Here is a 21,355-nt window from a genome sequence, read left to right on the forward strand (position 1 = left end):
AGATATAGGGCTGGTCCAATGGAACTATATAATTCTGCTCATATCTTTTATCTCTGTCCCCTTGTGAGATATTAAAGCTATAAGATGGCTATTCAGCCATCCAGTGCTCTCAAGTTTTATGCCTTGAGTGCAGAGGAGGATTAAATGGATGTTTGAAGCTGTTACTAACTTTACCTGTTTGCCTCAGTCCTTCTCTGAAGGACCACCATGGACATCTGAAGGATCTCAAGAAGGGAAGAACATTCTAAGGGTCTGCAGAAACACCTATCAGATCTTCCAAGTTATGATAAGATGGCTTACTCCTTCCTGGGGATGAAGACCTTGTTTCTGGGTCTGTTAGTAGCTTTTCTGAATATCACACAAGCATCTCCTAATGTGTAAGGCTATTTGCTACAGCAGAAACCAAGGAAAATTAGCTTCAGTGTCCATAAAGGGTTCTACAGCTAGCCCAGGTACTGTTGGTCCTCTTCTGTGAGTGCATCTGAATGTATATGCTTTGGCTTCTAAGTGCTTTCCATTTCATGGGCACACAACCAGGCTTGGCTGTTCTGCTAGCAGGGACATCTTACAGGTTGGACTTCCACACATTCTGCTTCTAGAGATCTAGTTATGAAGTTACAGCTATGAGGCCCAGCCCAGAATCCTACTCCAGGTTCCTTTTCATCTCTGGAGCTGTGAACTGTCTCTGCAAAGCCCACATATACCCCATATATCAATGTCCCTGTCACATTACAGCCACTGATTGACTGATTTAATGGGCTGAACATAGCCTTTCCTTCACATGCAGGCACAAACCTTTTTACTCCACTCTTCACTCTCTTCCACCTGACTTATCACCTATCACCTCTGGAAGTTTCTCTTCCGAAGGAAAATCAGTCAGTCTCCAGGAAAGGAACAATAATCCCCTCCTTGCAGAAGGATATCCAGCAGACACAAACACATTGCAAAACATATCACGGTATGCACACTTTGCAAAACTTTGCTTTTCCACGAATCCATTGATGATATTTATTGCCTGTATACTCGTCTCTCCTTGCAGTACCACGTTTGGAAACATTGCTAGACATATGCATACAGTCTTCTCTTTGCTTGAGCAAATAGGCATTTTCATATCCTTGTCTAAAACAGAACAATTGCCCCCCTTGCTGTCCTAGGGCTGACCATGATCTTAGGTATTCCAGAATACCAAGTAGAAAAGCACTCCTGAGCTCACAGCACAGCATGGCAGGAAATTAAACCAATTATCCAAGACCTAACACAGACTCAGGTAAAGAACTACTAACAGCCACCCATTCTGCTTTAGTATGTGATACACTAGAATGTCACTGTCCCCATTTGAAACGTCTGCATCTGTTCACAATCCTTAAAGCACGACTATTTGCTAACACTCATTTTTATCTTTAGAAACTCAGAAATTTAGTGGAAGAGGTGGGGCCAACAGAGATTAGGATGATGAAGTTAGCAGGTCGCAGCCAGCCAGCCAGTCTGGACTGCACAATTTCTGCAATGTGAGTGTCCCACTGAGCTCAACAGTAATTCAGCAACTGGGTACATGTCAGTACTCACGTGCTTGAAACAGAAATATCATCACCTACAAAAGTCCTTCCAATGCAGTGTTTATGCTCTCCCTCCAATCCAGGTGGGAAGATAGATAGAAGCAGTGGTTACATCTGGCAGTCCAGTGCAGCTGCCTCCTGGGGCAGCAGCTGAGCTCTGAAACAAAAAGCAGATAGAAAAGCAGTGGATACGGCAGATTTGTGGAAAGTAAATGAAAGGTTAGACACAAGAAAACACAAAAGATCACATGAAAGGCACAAGAAAAACTGGCACAAAATCATAAAATCATACAATGTAGGCAGTGACTATTCATGACCTTACCTTCTAAGTACATGTTGAATTGGCCCTAACCCGCTCTACCAGATAATCCATCTCTGCATAGATATAACATAACTGTTTTTATCATTACACTTCATAACTACTCCAAAAATCAAATAAACCCTATGTTCTCAAACCTGCAAATTTTATAAATTCATATTAAAATTCCACCATATACAAAATAAAGAATGTCTTGTTTTAATAGAACCTTCTAGATTCATTTTTGTTGAGCCTTATATTTATTGAAAAGCATAATACAAGAAAGAGCTTTTGCTTCTATATCTCTTTTTAAACACCAACTTGAGAGCTTTTCCACTAACAAACTGTGTTTACATATATATATGTATATACATACAAACACTACTATGTATGTGTGTATGTATGTATACGGTTTCCTGACCTTATGGAAATTTCAGCATCCTTTAGTTGTGACTTATACATGATGCTAACAAAACAATAAAAAACAGGTCTGGAAAGGATCTCAGAAAGTCATTTAGTCTTTCTGTTGCAGTGCAGGATCAGCTTTGTCGCACTTGATGAAGTTTGTCTACTCTGTCCTTAAAAGCTTTCAGTGACAGATATGGCTTGGTTCCCATTAAAAAACAAACAAAAACAAACAAACAAAACCCACCTTATTTCAATACTAAGGTTGGAATAAAAAGTTACATTTAAAAATCTTTAAGACAGAGTACAGTCTTCTTTTTCCCTTTTGTTCATTCTTTGTTAAAATAAAGTTCAGCACATTGTTTTCTGCCTGATTTGAGGATTAGAGACACTGAAAAATATTTCTTATCAAAACCAAGCGCACTGAACAAAATAAAGGATTTGGGTGGTATTGATTACAACGACATAGAATTCCACTAGCCTAAATCCCAGTAAAAAAGAAAGAGTCAGAAAGACTCTCTTTTATAATTTTTCATATTTTTCAGATTTCTATTTACTAGCTTCTTTCTACTAACTCTAAATGCTATCCCAAAGTAACTTCCAGGTGACTGAGGCTGAGCTCGTGGTAAGAGACAGGCAAGTTAATAAGTTCAACTTATTCTGCAGCTGAAATTGCCTGGCTATATATGTGAAGTGAAAGAAACCTTAATTTTCTTTATCTTCATGATTGCTCCAATAGTAGAGAGTCATAAGAGAAGCACTAAGGCTGGTATGGGCTGAATTAAAGTTTGTGTGCAAAAGTAGCACACAAAGGGTGTGAGGGTGTTGATGGATAAAAAGCTGCACATGAGCTGCCAATATGTGATCACAGCTGTGAAAGTCACCCGTATCCTGGGATGCATCGAAGTATGACCAGCAGATTGAGGGAGATGATTCTGCCCCTCTACTCAGCTCCAGTGAGCTGTGTCCAGCTGTGGAGCCCTCAGTAGAGAAAAGACATGGAGCTGTTGCACAGGGGCCAGAGGAGGCCCACAAAGATAATCAGAGGAATGGAACACCTCTGTTATGAGGACAAGCTGAAAGAGCTGGGGTTGTTCAACCTAGAGAAGAGAAGGCTTGTTGCAGCCTTTCAGTACTTTAAAGGGGACTTACAAGAAAGATAGAGATGAAGTTTTTGGCAGGGCCCGTTGCAACAGGACAAGTGATAATGGTGTTAAACTAGAGGGGAGATTCAGACTAGATGTAAGGGGGAAACTTTTCGCAATAAGGGAGGTGAAACACTGGAACAGGTTGCCCAGAGACGTAGTTGGTGCCATATCCCTGGAAACATTCAAGATTAGATTGGATATGGCTCTGAGCAACCTGATCTAGTTGCAGATGGCCCCACTCATTGCAGGAGGGGTAGACTAGATGACCTTTAAAGGTCCCTGCCAACCCAAACTATTCTATGATTCTATAAGAAGCGGTACTGCAAGAGCTAAAAGGAGGGCTTGTGTTGGTGGCAAAGGACAAAATTGACAGCAATCAAACTGGCAAAGACTGAGGAATGTGGTTTTGTCAAGATCAGAGGACTTGTGTTCTGATAACTGGAGAATGGCAACAAAGACAGACCATACTGTATGTATCATTCGTTTTCCTCTTAACAGGATCGCAGATTGTAACTTTAAAGATACCTCAAATGAGGAAACAAATACAATGGGCAACACATGATCTAAGATTCATGGAAAGTGAAATTAAATGCTGAAACAGAAGAATCACCCTAAAATAATGTTTGATTTTTAAATGGTATTGAAGAGCAGCCCAAAGACCCTTTTGTTATTGCCAGTGAAGAGGAAGCTAAGAGACATAGTAAAGAATCGACAACCAGTATACTTTTTCATCCATATAACACAGAGATGATCATTTGGACACACATGTTTCTGTGCTTGTGAGTATGTGGGTAAGAGTGAGTGAAAACCTAGAGCTGACTGAAATCAGTCTTGTTTAAAATGATTTTCTGTGAGTTTTCACATTGAGCTTTTTACACAAATTTCCCACAAAGCTGAGGAGAAAAAGGATGTTCATATTAAATTTGTTGGAAATGATCCCCAAAGAGAGACCACTTAAAATAAAACTTGTAATCGCTTGAGCAAAGAACTTCTTTAAGAAATTTGTTCTTTCTGTGAGTGCCTTGATCATGAAGTAATAGTTATGGTGTGACTAAATTATTTCTTGATAACAGAATCATCATTATTATCTTTTCTATTAGCTATGTTTTAGAAAGTAGAGCTCTGATTGAATTTGAAGGATCTCAGATCTTTTTGTGAAGCTAGGCATATCTCAAGCAATGTTTTCAGACTGGATCCCTCTGAAGTCTTAACAGCTGTTTTGGATAGTGTTTGGATTCTACAATAGCAAAGGTGGAAGCCAAGCACTGAGCTCCTTATACTGGGGAAGTGCAGAAAAAAAAACTCTGAGCACCAAGGAAACAGTCAGGATGACTTTCTGAAATGAAGCACTTACAGCCACCATGTGAAGGTTTTTGATGTGTGACTGCAATGAGTATGAGATTAAGATGCCTAAAACAAAGTGTTATAGGCATCTAAGCTGTGGAACTCTTTTATTTGCTAATAAGGTCATAGCCTTCATGTCTGCTCTAAGGTGAACCAAACTGCCCTTCAGACTCCAACTCAGATTAAATTTCTACTGACTATAATGGGGCCATAGACATATCTGTATGCATTTAAATATAAAAATCTAAATTTAAGGGTCTTAATGTCTAGACAAGTATCACTGTCATGCACATATCTTGATCTAGATGTCATTGGTCTTTCTTTGTACATGTCTTTAAATCACATTTCTGCAACAGTTTGTTTATGAATGTCCCTCTATTTTTCATGATTGACAACATTTTTACTGTGACCAATTTGTAATTGTTCCCACTTTGTCCAAATAACAGCATTAAACATTGTTAATTCATGCTTAAATTATGCATTTATTGAATTAAAGTTTCATTTTTTCATAGAACAGTTTCATACAGCTAAAAATTGGCATATTCGTAACTGCTCTGGTTGTCTGGTGGTATCTATGCCTAGCATAACAAGGCTAATATTTCCTGAAAGTTTAACAATAGACAGACTACGTGACACGAAAATCAGTATGTCCGGAGCAATTATTTACTGTTTAGCTCCCATAACTTTTCTATCATTTCCAGATAACACACCACGCAAAAATGTTCAGACAGTTGTATTGCAACAATTCAGGTTACATTTTTCTTTTTATAGTGAGAGTAAACTCTTGTTCTTCGAAGTCCTGACAACAATGATATCTCAAATCTCTTGCTTAGTCACATAACAACATTTATATCTAACGGTTTTTGCTGCTGATAGTTTCAGTACCAAATAAAATATACTTAGTTTCCAAAGAATGAGATCAAAAATCTGCCCTTTTTCATGCTGTTCTTGCTTGTAAACTCACTATGTCTTCACAATTGTTAAGATTACAAGCAGGAATCCAGACTTTGGGGTTTTATTTGCAGTTCTTTGCTGTCTGTCCAGACCTGTGCAGTCCCTTAACTTTCATTTCTGTGGTAGGTTGGTTGGTTGGTTTGTTTGTTTGTTTGTTTTCTTGGGTTTTTTGTTAGGGTTTTTGGTGTCTAGTGTTCATGGTATAGCCTAGAACCTCGTGTAATTCAGCATAAAAACAAATTTTAACAAGAATTGTAGATGTCACAGTGTTGATTTTTAAACCTATTTTACTCATCTTAAACTAAAGTGTTGATTTTTGAACGAAGTCCTGATTATCCTTTCTACTGTTACACACAAACACTCTTTAAAACTTCATTTTGATTATGTTTGCCCTGATTTGGGTCACTTTACAGAGCCCCAGGAAGTAACATCTCCTTTGCTCCCTCCCTGTGATCATGGTGTGAAGTCAAGGAAAGAATGCTGCATGGGCAGTGCAGGAGGAGCAGTCTCATGGGAATACCTCCTCCCAAATGGGCATCCCTCTTCCATCACCTGTGGAGCTGTACAGAGAGCTTAGCATCCATCCACCCCCCCACCTTTGACAGAGCTCATCATGAACGGGGCTCTGAGCAACCTGATCTAGTTGAAGACGTCCCTGCTCGTTGGAGGGGGGTTGGACTAGATGACCTTTAAAGGTCCCTTCCAACCTGAACTATTCTATAATTTTATGATTCAGTGCCTTCTTTATTGATTATAACCCTATAGTCTTGGATACTCCTGCATGTTGTTAGTAATGCTTTATTTCTTTTGGTTCACATCAAGAAAACATATGTCTAAGTGCAGGGGAAATGAGCTCTAGCGGTGATATGGATAGCCTTCCACTGGTCCACATATATCCTGGCCGTGGTGTAGTGCACAGACAAATGTTGAAGACCCATCATTAAGTTTTCATGGCCTATCAAGAGAGGTATGATGGAAAAAACATCTATGGAAAATGTAAGATGAGTCACAGAACATTAAACATTTTCTTTCTTGCTTTGGTAACAGATTAGGGCTATCCTGTTGCCATTTAATTCTGCCAAAAATACCAGAAGTCACTATGTTAATTATCCTTAGGATAGGTTGTCATTAGCCTAAAGGCTGAAATGATTCTTTCTCTGTTTTGATACATATATATATATATATATATATATATATATATATGTATGTATGTATGTCAATATCTGTCAATATTTAATACCTGCCCACTGTGATTTTTAAAATATGTGATTTTTAAAAATTTGTGGATTTTATCCTCTGCTTACATAAACCGATTTTAGTAGATTGTTCCATTTTGCTCAACACTACAGCTGAAGGTCTTACTTTTCAAAGTTGATGCAAAATATAAAATACCTTGAAACTGTGAACTAAGTCTGACTATTCTATATCCCAGTTTAAAACTACTGTGTCATTTTTTCCCTGTGTACCAGCAAATAATTACTTTATGTTATAAAAATAAAAAAAAAAAAGTTTTTTTCTCTTCCCTGTATTCTATTGATTAAGGTGTTGGCTCACCCTACCAAGTGAGACTAGGGATGAGTTAACTCTGAGTACTCTGTGCAGTAACACAAAGTGACAATAGACAATCACCTGAGAGGTCCAATTCAATCATGAATTTACTAAAAGCACTCAGCTGAATTACAAATTACAGCAAAAGAGTGACTTGGCAAAAGTTTGTAACTATATCATAAAACTTAGCAAGACTTTAACAACAAAACTCACAAGATACTACCCTTATGTGCCCAGAATAAATTAAACAGAGAGAAAGTGAGAGAGAGAAAAAAAGGAGAGAGATAGGTTAATATATCAGAAAAAAGGTAAGATCTCACCACTTCATTGTTCTTGATGGTGGGTGCCAAACTTGGTTAATGCCTTGCAGCACACACACACACATGCACACACACAAAAACACAAAACAGAGAGACAGATCGACAGACAGACTGATGACCTAAGTTTCTCACGTGAAGAAGTTTTATAACCCAGTCCATTTGCATGAGAGATAGGAGAGGACAGCTTGTCTCCTCCCTCTGCTTGCTCTTCATGCTAATTAAGAAGATTTTTCTAGAAATAGGAAATAGGTCAATGGTCAATAAATGGTTGCAGTACTGACGAGAAGTGAGTTGTTTTGTTCATTAGGGGTAGCTGTTGTTTTGTGGTTTCTCCTAGTAGTTGATTGTCCACCAGGTGGTCCATCTTTGATCTTCCCAATCAGAGCAGGAGACCTTGACAGCAACACTGTTAATTGTCTCTGTCTCAAAAATATATGCCTTCATTTCACAGAACCTTGGAAAAGACAGACTGCCTCCACAGCCTTCTATCTTTTCAGCCCAAAGTAGCAAAAACCAGATGTTTAAGGCATAACATGGTCCTTTGTTTTACAAAAGATGAGCCATGGGGAGTGGTGCTTCAGATGTTCTCACATAAAAGGGGAAGACTGCTTCAGATTCTGACATATTAAAAAGAAAATTTGAATATGTATTTTTTCTCCTCACATGAGTGCTCCAACTGTTGCTTTTTGGAGGGAATATGTGTATCCACTACCACATGGGCTGTAAAAGCCTTTATCGTTCATCGGAAATGGTATGAGAACATCCTTTAAATTGGTCATCTAAAAGAAGATATCTGGGAAGATGTCTGGTTTGGCAATCCTGCCAGAAAATATTTTTCAGTGTAGGTCCCCAAGGAATGCAGTGACAACCAGTGTAAAGTGGCAGAAGCACCTCAGTGGCAGAAAATCACACAGTACCGAAATTGCAGGATTCTGTGTCTGCAAAGCTGTGGAAGCTGGCACTACCTGAGACTTTTGCATTAAGCATCTTTTGGTATTAGACCTCTGCCTCAGAAAATGGAGAAAACTGTTATCTCCACACCTTGCAGGGATTGTGGGGAAATAAATGCCTTGAAATTGCATGGTCCTGAGACCAACAGATAAATAGTTTTTCATGTAGCTTTCTAGGATAAGATACTGTGTTCAGGACCCGTGAGAAAATCCTCAGTTTAAACAGATGAACAATGCAAAACAGTGGGGTGGAAAATTTACAGATGGCACAGAAATATTCTGAGGAATGAAGCCAATATTTTTAAGTATAAATCCTCAAAAGCCACACATAGAGTGAAAGAAGCATCTTGTCTGAAAGAAGCTTCTCAGAAGTGTTGGCTGCACCAACACAGACTGCCCTTTCAGGTTTAATTCTAGTTTTAGGACCGAAGTGAGCATTCAAGCTTGAAAATATGTGTCTGTTGCTATAATGCTTTAAACGAGGAGTAAAATAGGTAGAGCAGGTCATGCCATTAAATATTCAAACATGGTAGCTACTCATAGAGCCAGACTCCCAGGTATCACAATCACTTTCTGTTATCTAAGGAAGGACTAGAGCTTCGAGCACTTTTACACATGGCCATCAACTGATCACTGTGGTGGGTTGACTCTGGCTGGATACCACGTGCCCACCAAAACTGTTCTATCACTCCCCTTGTCAGCTGGACCAGGAAGACAAAATACAATTAAATGCTTGTGGGTTGAGATAAGGACAGGGAGAGATTGCTCACCAATTAACGTCATGGGTAAAAGACTCAACTTGGGGAAATCAATTTATTCCAATCAAATCAGAGTAAGATAATGAGAAATACAGAACAAATCTTAAAACACCTTCCCCACACCTATCCCTTCTTCTCAGGCTTAACTTTACTCCTGATTTTCTCTACTTCTTCCCCTTCCAGCAGCAGAGTGGGACAGGGAATGGGGGTTGTGGTCATTTCATCACATGTTGTCTCTGCAGCTCCTTCCTCCTCAGAGGAGGACTCCTCACACTCTTCCCTGCTCCAGACTGGGGTCCCTCTCACAGGAGACAGTCCACCATGAACTTCTCCATCATGAGTTCTTCCCATGGGCTGCAGTTCTTCACTAACTGCTCCAGCGTGGGTCCCTTTCACAGGCTACAGTCCCTCAGGAACACACTGCTCCAGCCTGGGTCCCCCACAGGATCACGAGTCCTGTCAGTAAACCTGCTCCAGCCTGGGCTCTTCTCTCCATAAGGTCACAGGTACTGCCAGGACCCTGCTTCAGCAGGAGCTTCGCATGTGGTCACAGGCTCCTTTGGGCACCCACTTGCTTCTGCATGAGTTCCTCCATGGATGCAGGTGGATCTCTGCTTCACCATGGACCTCCATGGGCTGCAGGGGGACAGCCGGCCTCACCATGGTCTGCACCATGGGCTGCAGGAGAATCTCTCCTCCAGCTCCTGGAGCGCCTCCTGCCCTCCTTCTCCGCTGACCTTGGTGTCTGCAAAGCTGTTTCTCTCTTTCTCTTCGGCTGGAGTTGTGCGAGGCTTTTTTCCCCCTTCTTAAATACGCTATCCCAGAGGTGCTACCACCATCACTTCTGCAGCTGGCTGGTATTGGCTGTGTTGGATGTGGTGGAAGCTTCTAGCAGCTTCTCACAGAAGCCACCCCTGTAGCCCTCCACTACAAAAACCTTGCCACACAAAGCCAGTAAAAATATTTTGAACAAAAATTTGTCCCAGAAAAATAGCAAACATGATGGTCTGTATGAAAATCATCAAAAGATGCTATAGCAATTAATTCTTTCTCTTCCTTTTTTCTCTTAATTCTCTCTCTTTAGTTCATCTTTTCCATTTTGTTCATTCAATTTTTTTCTCTCATTTAACCTCCTTCAGAAATTGTATTCCCAAGCAAGCCTCCTATTTCTTTAATCCTCACTCAGTAACTCCTACAGTGGTGTAAATCAGGCTTTGGAATCAGTGTACTGATATCCTCCTGTGACTGACAAGTCAATGGATCGACTGTATTCAGATTTCTGAAGGCAGTATTTCCTATCTCTGACTGACAGAATGAGCTCAGGACAGATTATTTCAACCTCCTCTCATTTTATTTCTTGTAACCCAGCCCAGATATTTTTTTTTAACTTGACACCATATAGAATTAAAATTTCTCATTCTTCTTCCTTTCCTCTCCCCAGTCTCTTTCCTCAACAATGTTTTCCAACCTTATCTCTTAGCTCTGTGACTTTTTCTCCTATAAGAAAAAGATCAAATTAACTTACATTATTTCTTCACTGTTTTTATTTATATTTAAGAAATACAGCTCTCTGATGGTACAAGGAAGGACTTTTTTAGTTGAATATAGTCACATATTTTTAGAAATTGATGACAAAGAATGATACAGTATTTCACTATCATAGTTTATGTGGTTCACAAAACAATGTTATGTACTTGAGAATATGTATCAAAACATGGTTATATGTACACTATACATACACATATATATGTGTGGAAGGATGGGAAGGGTGTATGCATGTATTTGGATAAATATTATCATTTTAAAAACAAGGCTAGAAATATAAACTGGAAATCTGTCACAGAAACACATAAAGTCCCCAAATGACTGAGCTTTTACTTTCAAAAAAGCAACTGTTTTGATGAATTCCTGCATTTACTAAAATAAAAGAGTGGTTATTAATTTCTATCCATAAATTAACGTCTTGAAGTCTTTTTATTCTGTGCAGATCATATGAGAGTACATTTTTTCTTTTTGAAAAGAAGATGAAGTTATGAATACCAAGATTATAATATTTTACTAAATTTGTACCAGTTTTGCAGTTGTTGAGGGTAAATTCCATGTATTTTCAGTAGAAGTTTAACTGGAGAGTTGTAGATTCAGTACCAGTACTTCCAGTGTCTCACCATGATAGACAGTATATTCTAGTCATAAATAAAGCCATCTAATTAAACCCATGACATTTCTTAAACCACAACATATTTGAAGGACACTGAATTTATTATGCAAAAGCATCCATTATGAACATATGATCCTTGAAATTAATTCCCAATGTATATTTGGAGAGGCAATCATGTCATTGTGTGGAAATAACTAAATTTTCTAAATGTTTTATTTTCTAAATGTTCTATTTTCTATATAAAGCCCTTGTCTGCATGTTTAGAATAACTATGTAAGAAAGTTATTTAAAGGAGGATGGCCAATCAACAATGCGTATTTCAGAAATGAACCAGAATACTGCTGAGTTTGGAAACCTGGAGAAGTGTCTTTTCCCCATCAAGCTTTGCCTCCTTCATGATTGCTACACAACAGTGACACTCCTTTTCCTGAGCAGCAAGATAGATTTATATGGAACATCTGGTTGAAATAGCATTTTTGTCTTTCACTGACTTAAGATGATGAAAGCACTGTATTTTCAAACTACTTATGCAGTAGTTTGAAAAAATAACTTCATTGTTTTTCTGAATCCTCTGTGGGTCTTCGGCAAGGAATTTGGACGATGGCTTTAGGAACTGCTCATATAGCACAGACAGAATACGTGTTCTCTTGATGGAGGAATCCCAGGAGGAATAGCAGAGCTGACATTTGATGCATGCTGGTTATTAAACTACATCTCAGGGAGTGTACCAGAAGTGGATTTGCAGGCCATGCCTCCATTAATAAAGATGAACTTCAGTAGATACCATACTTAGCAACTCTGCTGGGAAAGTTAGTTATTAAGATTATATGGAAAACAATTCCATTCACCAATAACTTTCAAGATTACTTTCATTTTGATGTAGAATGAAAAGAAAAACAAGTGGATTTTTGTCCCAAACAAAATTCTGTTGAAACAGCTCTTTAAGTTTCAAGAACAGAAGTTGTGTGATCACAAGAAGTAATCAGAAAACCCTGCCAGAGACCCGGCATAATATTAATTTCTGCTGAAACTTCATGAAATGTACATATCCAAGAAATTTCCCAGCCATGGCAAACCTGGATATTTCAACATCTTTCCATTTCAATGAAAGTAGTTCTTGTAATTATGTATAAAACTAACATAAACACTACAAATCTTCTCTTACAACAGTGCAACCAAATTATTAGTAATATGAGTCCTATTTTGCACTTCTAAAGGAAATTTGTTAAAATGGATAGGAGAAAAATGCAATAGAAACCAGAGGTATTTTGTGATCAGCATTCTTAATGGGTTTATTTAGATCTCTTTTATTCAAAATGCATACTTCCTTCAATGAAGGGTTTCAAAAGGCGCATTTTCTCCTTTTATGCCCTTAAAACTCCACTGAAAAAGAAACTTTGATATACAAGACTGCCAACAGGATTAAATAAAACAATATTTTAAAAATTATTCAAGCAGAATATATTGTTGCTTTGTCCCACAGTGTTGGGATAAACCAGGGAAAGGAAGGACATGACCACTATGTCTGAACATGATCTCATTGAGAAGTACATAAGCCAATGTCGCGAGAGAGTCTGGTGCAAAGCAGTTAGGTCTCACTATTCTCCTTACTACTGCTCCTCTTTCTATTTTACTAAATGCAGCATGCAAAGGAAAACCAGAATTCACACAGCCATGCTGTAAAAGGATTTAAAAAAAACATTTTTCAACAACTGCACTCAACTATTATAATTAGTATGTAAGCATTATCTATAGTACATAATTCCTGATTATTTGGGATCGATACTTTCAAAAGGTTAATCTTTTTTCTATAAAATTTATTTATAAAATTGTACAGTTTTACCTATATATCTTTAAAGCTATACAGCAGGGGTGTCAAACTCATTTTCACCAGGAGACACATCAGCCTCACAGTTGCCTTCAAAGGGCCAAATGTAATTTATCACTGTATAAATGTAAGTACTACATTTATACAGTCCTAAAATTACATTTGGCGAGGCTGATGTGGTCCCCAGTCAAAATCAGTTTGACACCACTGCCACACAGTAACATGTGTCATTTCTCAATATTCTACCAACAATATTTCATGAAGTGACTATGTTATTTCAAAAAATTAAACATTTTCAGAAGAATATGGGTGAGACAGAGGCGGAGCAAAGGCCTCTTGTCCTTGTATATTACTTCATAAAAAGAAACTACAATGGCTCCACACAACTCTCCTTAGAGTTCATAGAAGTCTTGACAGAGGCCAGCAATACTTATAATGCCAGACATTTCAAAATATGCCTAATATTTTTATCAGTTCATGAATTGACTAATTCCCCAGGAATGTAATATATTTTCTGTGCGCTTTTCATATTATTAAAGTAACATGATTTTTAAATAAATTAATGTTTGCATGAAACTGGAAGTTGACTAATAAGTTTACTGGCAAAGAAAGGAGACAGGATTTTTCTGTGAGAAACTAGTAAGTCACAACTAAAATAAAGGATATAGGGAAACTAAGGCAGCTGCTGCTATGAAACGCCACTGCAATGTATGTGCATGAAAGATTTGACTTAGCTCCAGATACGTACAAAGTTCAAGATGTCATCTGATACTTTTAATTTCCAAATTAGTAAGAAAATAAAGGCAACATAAACAGGATAAGAGTCTTGCGAAGACACTGTTGTATTTGCTACAGCAGAAGTAAGGCAAAAGTCAGAATCCTGACATAATTCCTCATCACAACAGATTTTCTGGACAATGGAATTTGTGTAGAGACCAGACATTCATAGATAGTTAATTTCCTAGTTTAGTGTGCAAAAGGAAAAAAGAGGGAAAATATGCTTAATCTACCATAATTTGTACAATTTTTTGTTCAAATTCATGAAAGTTCCATCCTTCTCTTTATTGACATACACAGTATTATCTTATCTGACTTACAAGTGAAAATAGAATAGAAAATGTCCTAACAGTGTCAATGCCATGTATAACTTCATTTAAATCAGTTCACCCGTTCATTTGCCCCAGGTTTAGAGTCATGTATTTTCTTCTATGGCACTGAAATAATTCCTGATTTACACAACAAAAGTGCAACAGATCTCTGGTCCTTTAGCATGAGATTGTTCTTTTATGAACATGAGTGGATTTCATTCTAAAAGATATATAGAAATCATGCATTTCTCCAGGTAAATTAGCTGAGAGATTGATATGATTTGGGAAAATAAAAAATATTTTAGGTAAATTAAATTGATTATCTGGGATTTCTAATTGTTAGGATGCAGAAAATTGAAGGAAAGGGGGGAAAAAAATCTCAGCTTTCTCCTAGAAAAACTGCCAGAGTACGTCTGGAGAAGCAACTGGACCTAGAAATACTTGCTAAATACTTAATGAGGCAAAGGAGCCATACTTCATTACTTCATTTTTAGCTGTTCAGTATTGACTACAATTGTTAGGCACTACGTGTTTCTTAATGAAATAAATTATTTAATGTAACTTATTTTCATTATTTGATATCATTTTGCACTGATGTTATTTATTTTACAAAAATGAAAATATTTTAGACCTGTCCTAACGTAATTTAGAGCAGAAAGAGGCCCTTAGAATTACTAGAAAGGCAAATGGTGGAGATAACCATAGCCGATACTTTCCAGTAGAAGTTGTCCATAGAATCATAGAGTAGTTTGGGTTGGAAGGGACCCCCAAAGGCCATCTAGCCAAACTGCCCTGCAATGAACAGGGACATCATCAAATCTAGAGTCATTCTTTGCTTTAAGTCAATTCACAGAACTGCTGAAAAAGTTGTTGGATCAGTTATTTTAAACTTGCCCAACAACAGCTGTTGAAGCTGACATTTCCATACTGAAAATCTAGCTGAGCCTGGAAACTTTTAGAAAACCTTAGCAATAACACTTTGGTTATTTGTGGCAAGAAAATAAGGAAAAACAGGTTGTTTTCTACATACTAAACCCAAATATTTCTTGGCAATACTTTGGCCCCATCTCACTCTGCCCCTGTCTTCCTGACCTCCATACTTTGTTTCATGGTTTTGTACCTGAGCAAGACATTGATATTTCAAGGATGGACTTGTCACTGTCCCTGTGAAACACCATCTCAAATGGCCACATTATAAAGCTTTAAAGTGCCAACCACACGTACCCACAGAGATCTGTGAGAGATGACAGTCAAAATTTTTAGAAGTTCCGTACTCACTGAACATATTAAAGCTTTACAAGGCTTGTAGTGATGAGTGGGCTGATCCTGCACTATCTCTATAAAGTGAATGACTGAGCTCATAAACAGAGTTTTGGAATTTTTTCCCTTTCCTGGCTGTTCCCAGCTGCTTTGCATCAGATTGGTTCTGGTATAAGAAGTGAAAACTTTAACCACATAGTCTGATTTTTTTAAGTGTTAAGCACTCTGATTTTGACAGTTGTCAGAGGGACCTCTGCTCTAGACATATGAATTGCTAAAAATATCTTATTTGAAAAATGAGGCTTCTGCCTTCTTAGCTAGACACATGAAATTAATGGATCCCTTCCATCTTAACCTCTCCATACTTCAGCCTTCTACAAATCAAATACAGATTAAATACTCCATTTTTTCACAAGAGTGTTGGGAAAATAAATTAATATTTTTTTGTGGTGATTTCTAGTGCAAATGATACATCTCACAGGAAAACCTGTGAGAAAGGTAATAATTCAGAGAATAACTTAAATAGTGTGCACTGTCAGCTGTAATGAATTAGGCAATATTTTAAATATGTGCTTCTATATCATAATACATAAGCACTTGGATGCCAAATAAAGATTGCAGAGGTATTTTTCATTCTGGCACTTATACATTTTATAGTACTTGGTTTCTCGACCTTACCCACATTTTTATGTTTATGCATATGTCTATAGTTTTTAAAAAAGTGAATTTTGCTGCAGCAGCACTTTAAATCTGTATTTAATGGCAAATTCCACGGCGTTTGAATAGAAAAGGAATTATTTATGACTTGACTGTTTCTCCTTTATAACTGTTATTAATTACTACTTACTGTAGTTTGCTTTTACAGTCTGTTTTCTCACTGTATGTCCTGCCTTGCATGTTGTAAATCTAGTGAGAGCTGAAGAGTCACCTCCCTCACTGCTTGTGACATGGCCACTGCTACCTGGTTCTGCAACATCAGTACAGAGGTCTGTTTGTAAACATTTTGATCTTTCAATTGCTGGCCATAATGAAAAATAAGTTAGTGATATAGTAACGGAAAAAGGATTCACTCTTAGGTTTTTGGCTACAGGCTATGAAACCAGACAAATCAACAGCAGAGCAGGTAAGAGTTTACTGTTGCTTGTCCTGTTTCACTCCTAAGGGACATTTTTAGTGACGAGTTTGTTTTAGCATCATTCGACTTTGAGTAAGGTTAGAAATTTCAGTCCATGCTACATTGCAATACACTTAATTACATTTTTAACTGTTGCCAGTCATATAAATAAGTCCTTGATGTTAAATCCAGAGACGTGAAGGGGGTTAGCAGGAATTTATTTTGTTTTGCCACTGGCTTCCTTTTGCAGGTGTGGCTCTCAATTAATAAAGAATAGATTTACTTGGTAAGCAAGTGCCATATTTACAGAAATACTGTCCAAGAAAAGCCACAGCCTGACATTATAACTGAAATTTTAATAAAGTGGGAATCATAGTACCCAATAGCTTAATGCTGACAGAAAAGACAACATGCCTATATATTCACTCCAATATCATGGTTAAAGCCAACATGGAAAAAGACCAAGAGTAACAGATGCTGTGGCAAATTTTGCACATCATCAGAAAGAAGACTTGAACTGTTGTTTTATTTGTATGCTGTTCAAACAGGCAGATTTCTAGAAACAGCCTTCTAAAAAAGAGCATAGCCAAAAAGACTGAGTCTGGACATTGTGATAGCCAAGTAGGTCACCAAGAAAATAGCAACACAACTAATGTAAAACAGAAATAATCCTGAAGATGAAAAACAGACCAAAAAAACTCAGGATGCAGCTGAAGCAATTATTTAAATCCTAAGAAAAAAACAGGTTATACAAAACAATTTCTCTAAGAGAGGTCACTATAAATCCAGATCAACAAAGATTAAAATAGCAGCAGGAGAAATTCACCATAGCAAATCAATTTTACAAAATAAGAGTCCTTTATCTCAGTGATAAACTAGAGACAAACTAAAAGCATGCAGAAGAAAATAATATAAAATAATAACTACAATCTTTGGTGTAATATACAAAATTTAAGTATGGAATACCATCCATAATTCAGTATGTTTAAAGGTTACAAATGTAAAGAGGACATAAAATTTTTGATGAATCCTGATATAATGATAATTAAGTGTGCCCAATATATTATAATATGTGTTAGAACCATCCCAAACCCCCAGTCAGAAACAGAATTCCATGTACAAAAAGCATGTAAAATAATAATAACCATCCTAAGCAAGATAGAGAGATCCTATGAGCAAGATAGAGATTGAACTTGTTTTATTCACTGGAGCTTTTACAAGACAAAAATACTGGGGCTTCTTAATTGCATTTGTTGCACTGCTGCAATTTTATCCATAATGAAGATTCTACAAATTATGAGTGTTAGAATAGCATTCAAATACATGTGTAGGCATTAATAAGACCAGCAAGCTGATAGGGACCAAATACAACATCACTGTTCCATACACATCACATAAAAGAACAGCTTTTAAACTTTACAACCTAAATTAAATAAAAGCTAAAATTCAGTTAACTGTGTACCGCAGTGTGGTTCCCATGTTATATCAAAAACGGCAATATGTTTTAACCTTTCCTACAAAACACATAGGGACCAATTTGTGTTACAGTCAGAAGAGAATTTAAGTCTAGCATTTCAAGCACTATAACTAAGCTGTTCTATCTTGTCTCCTAAATGCTTCATCAGAATTCCCACAGGCAAAAATTACAAGAGCTTTTAAAATATACTGAATGATAGCAGGACTGTGCAGTCAGCATTTTTCTCTATAAATTCACTGTAAATGCTAGATGCAACATTGCGAGCCTGACAATCCCACTTCTAATCTGCCTGGATTTTTCCAAACCTTCCTCCAGAGATCCAAACTGTTTCATTTTGTATTATCGAAAAACTGTTCCACCTGTACATTTTTCTATTCAATATCTGAATCAGATAATGATTGTGATTCCTTCAAGTAACTGTACTAATGTTCACAACTCCAAATAACTGCCATTAGTTTTGTAAAATACCAAAAAAAGCTAAGTAAATAAGATGGACATAAAAAATTCTGAAAGGTCAAGCCCTAAACCCAGATTTTAGGGAAACTTTGTGTCATCTCTGTAGTTTTCAAAAGCTGGCTAGAATGAAATTTGAGTAAGCTTTGTCACATGTTTTCTTAACTTCTCCTGATTTACATAATTAAAATACAAAATTGATTATAAATTGATGATAAGTTTCACTGAGATTACTCAAATTGACTGGGACTAAATGAACAAGTGCCAGTTATGTCCGTACATATGCATTAGTATTTATTTATTATGTCTCTACACATGAAAACAGGTGATTCAGATGGCAACTTTTGAAGTATTGACACCATTTCCCTCTCACAAAGAGTGACTTGGAGTTGAAAAACGGAAAAGAAAGAGTTGTCATGCCTTCAGTAATCCTTTGCTAAGAGTGTTGTGTATTTCATTATGGGTTTTTTAATATAAAAGATCCTTTGAGATTAGTTACTTAGCCAATCATATTAGAAGACAGCAACAACAGAAAATAAGCAAGAGATTTAGTAACAACACATATTGTATGACTCTGATCACTGTGAAGCTATGTAAACGTAGTACAGAACAACAGCAAGGTACATAAGTGAAAATGATTGTAAAGAGCACTGGACCAATTCAGTTCTTTGGGTAATGTGTACTTGTAGTACCACAGCCTTCAGAAACAGATTCCCTAAAAGAGTCCTGACTCTTCTCTTTTTCCTTAATCATGGTCTGTTTACACATCTTACTGACTCAAATTCTAAGGTCATGTCTCAGTAAACCCTCAAGAGAAAATATTCAATGGATTATCTGCACAAAGTTTCCTTTGTTTCTTCAAAATTAATTCAGGGATCTAGCATGCACAGTCTACTCCTTCACTTACTCAAAAATTTATGAAAATTATGGTGGTCTTAAAATATGTCAGTATTTGCTTTTCCCTCAGCCTTATCCAGAGGCATGTAGACCTTATGTAGTAGTAAGGAAGAGGAATACAACACATGTACAAGCAGTGGTATGTGAAAGATAACTTGGGCAACAAGTTCATAAGCTGTTAGTACCTCACTTCAGTGCCTCTAAAGGCCAGCAGGAAGATTTGTATTTGATTATGAACAACAAGTCCACAGTGCAGGTGTATTTGGATTCTAAGCTTTTTCCAGCCACTAACCAAGGTTTAGGAGGTCTTTGCTACAGATAACTGACCTACAAGAGCATTTAAACATGTAAACAGCATAAATATGTTAAAAAGTTGATGAGCTGTTTAGAATACTATCTGTATTTGTAAATTCAGGATGTTAAATAATACACTGGATTTCCCTTTAAAAAAGAAGAAATATGAAAGTTTCAACAAGCCATTTTTCCACACACAGGTAGTTGTTTCTTTTAGTACAAACACAGGTGATTAAAGAATCTCAGTAAGCTAGCCTTGTCACTAGACAGTGACAAAAGGCAACTGGCAGTTATTAACTGGGATTTGTCTCTACTTGTTTCATATTTTTAAAGTGCTGTATAATTCCCATTAATCTTAAATGTCCTTTTGCAGAAATTGAGAAGCTATGATTTTCTTAACTGTATTTTCCTAGTCCTATCTATGGAAGTGTTAAAAACAGTAACAACTCTGGTGCTGACTCATTCTCCATTGCCAAAGACATTTGTGTTGAATTAATATGAATGATAGGTTTAAAGGTATTTTACCCATGAACTGAGCAGTAATACATTGCTTTTAATTCCAGCTCCACAAGGCTGTAAATCAAAACTGCAAACTCCTTTTCCATAATTCTAAGAAGGTATCAGACATGTCCTACTGATATTTTGTTAGCATATTCAAATGAGAGGCAAGTATCTTGCCAAATCTGAAGCAGAGTTTTGACTGATTTAAAAAACTTTTTCCTTAGAAAATCTAAAAAACTATATATTTTAGTATATAGTTCTGTAATATCGATTTGGCACAAACAGGTGGTGCACTGAGTTGCAGGTTCCTGTTCTAGTAACACAATCTAACAGTTTGGTAGGTGCTCAAATTGACACTAAGTCAATTTGCTTTTAGCTAGTATTTCTAGAGTATTTTATCCCACTGCATCCAAATTAAGTGAAAAAAGCTTTCTTCTTCTTTTTTTTTTTTTAATTTTATTTTATTTCTTAGAAGCCAGTATTTGACAGATAATAATTCCAGACCAAATTCCTCCAAACCAAACACCAGAGCTCTTAGTGGAAAATGAGCTAGAGAATATTTTTTTTCTACAAAGTTTTGGAATGATACCTCCCTTGCAAGTAGTAAATAGGACTGGAAATTGGAGGTTCCCCACTCTCTTGTGCAGTGTCTTCTTTTTACCTAGAAGAAAAGAAAGGAGAAACAGAAAAATGTCTGAAATTCTTATTTGCAGCTACATGCAGACCTGCTAGAACTGTGCTGCTTTTTCTATCACTGTAAGGTCTTTGGAGCATATCACAGAATGTTTGTTGTTTTTTTTTATGCCTCTACCTAATTTTATATAACTAAAATTAAAGGCCAAAAAGCTTTACTCAGCTTAGCTTTACTAAAAAAAATAGAATGAAAAAAAAAAAATTAAAAAGGCTTTTTGAACATAACTTGGTTTATTTTTATATGTAGTAAGAGAAAAAACACATGAAGCTGGGCCTGTGTCTGGGAGACTTCACTGCCCAAAATACCAGTA

At 36.9% G+C, this 21,355-nt stretch overlaps 1 protein-coding gene across 3 annotated transcripts in view; it reads right to left on the bottom strand.

Annotated features, from left to right (window-relative positions):
• The window catches only part of LGSN (lengsin, lens protein with glutamine synthetase domain), a 100,009-nt gene that overhangs the window by 60,778 nt on the left and 17,876 nt on the right, over positions 1-21,355 (bottom strand). The window contains exon 3 of one of the 3 annotated variants that reach the window (XM_065056211.1): positions 1,596-21,012. The gene's annotated coding sequence lies outside the window, so the exon portion shown is untranslated. Of the gene's footprint in view, positions 1-1,566; positions 21,013-21,355 lie in introns of all 3 variants that reach the window. The other 2 variants (XM_065056209.1, XM_065056210.1) reach the window with 2 other exon arrangements.

Source organism: Columba livia, chromosome 3 (assembly GCF_036013475.1).
Source record: "Columba livia isolate bColLiv1 breed racing homer chromosome 3, bColLiv1.pat.W.v2, whole genome shotgun sequence".
Taxonomy (NCBI): domain Eukaryota; kingdom Metazoa; phylum Chordata; class Aves; order Columbiformes; family Columbidae; genus Columba; species Columba livia.